Source organism: Notolepis coatsorum, assembly GCF_963971535.1.
Source record: "Notolepis coatsorum genome assembly, chromosome: 1".
In the NCBI taxonomy this organism is placed as follows: domain Eukaryota; kingdom Metazoa; phylum Chordata; class Actinopteri; order Aulopiformes; family Paralepididae; genus Notolepis; species Notolepis coatsorum.
In genome coordinates, this window is record NC_140165.1 from 8,179,024 (window position 1) to 8,180,306 (window position 1,283).

At 55.2% G+C, this 1,283-nt stretch overlaps 1 pseudogene across 1 annotated transcript in view; it reads left to right on the forward strand.

Moving 5' to 3' along the window:
* LOC311244206 (sodium channel protein type 2 subunit alpha-like) overlaps positions 1 to 1,283 on the forward strand; it is a 55,605-nt pseudogene that overhangs the window by 15,565 nt on the left and 38,757 nt on the right. Inside the window, exon 5 of the transcript in view lies at positions 392 to 484. The product of the transcript in view is annotated as a sodium channel protein type 2 subunit alpha-like (transcript). The remainder of the gene's footprint in view (positions 1 to 391; positions 485 to 1,283) is intronic.

Below are 1,283 nucleotides of genomic sequence, written 5' to 3' on the forward strand. Positions count from 1 at the left end.
CTGACCCCTCCCCTTTTGTCTCGTCACTGCGTGCCTGTGTGTGTGTGTGTGCGTGTGTGATGTGTGCGCGCGTGAACCCCCCACCCCTCTTTTCCAAAATGCCCAAACCTCTCCTCCTCCTCCTCCTCCTCCTCCTCCTCCTCCTCCTCCTCCTCCTCCTGCTCTCCTCCTCCTCCTCCTCCTCCTCCTCCTCCCCCTCCTCCTCCGCCCTCCTCCTCCCTCCCCTCCCTCCCCCCTCCTCCTCCTCCTCCTCCTCCTCCCCTCCTCCCTCCCCCTCCTCGTCCTCGTCCCTCCTCCCCCTCCTCCTCCTCCTCCTCCCTTCCTCCTCCTCCTCCTCCTCCTCCTCCTCCCTCCTTCCCTGGACCCTCTCCTTCCCTCCCTTCCCTTCCAGATATGTCACAGAGTTTGTGGACCTGGGGCAATGTCTCGGCACTGAGAACCTTCAGGGTTCTGCGGGCCTTGAAAACTATATCAGTCATCCCAGGTGAGAGAGCCACCAAAGACCCGTAAGGTGGGGGGGGGGGGGGGGGGTCAAAGTTCAAAAGAGCTAATGACAATGCTAACGCCTCCCGGCTCATCTCACCCTAGCTATAAAGCCCAACTGACAACGCCGTCGCTGTCGCTGTCTCTCTCCCTCTCTCTCTCTCTCTCTCTCTCTCTCTCTCTCTCTCTCTCTCTCTCTCCTCTCTCTCTCTCTCTCTCTCTCTCTCTCCTCTCTCTCTCTCGCTCTCTCTCGCCCACTCATGCAGCCTTCTAGTCCCAAGGCCAGTAAAAGCCGGAATCCGTCTCACAATCTGCGTAGATTGAAAGGATTCTCGAGCTTTTAGATGCATTCTTTTTTTGACACAATTCTCTCAGGATGAAATCTATCCTTGCCTTGGGAACTTCCAAGTCGTTTTTCTTTTCTTTTCATTCTCCCCCCACCCCCCCCCCACCCCCACCCACCCCATGATTCTCTATTTTTTGCATGAGACGTTGCAAAAGCCGCTGTTTTGGCAGCGCTAGGGTTCCTTACCTTTGTCCTCTGTTGTTGCATGTCGTGTTATTAAATGTTGTGTGTTTTGTTCGCACACACACACACACAGACACACTCCATCACACCAAACTGACGAGAGGTCCGTTTGTAGACGTTTGCAGAAGACCTTCGGTCTAAAGCGACGGTCCCTCTCTGACACGTCAAACCCTCGTCACACTAAACGGTATCCGTCGTGTTGCAGTACCACAAATCTTGATCTAAGATTTACAGAGGCAACGCTACATGGGCAAGGTTTTGAGGGCGACAG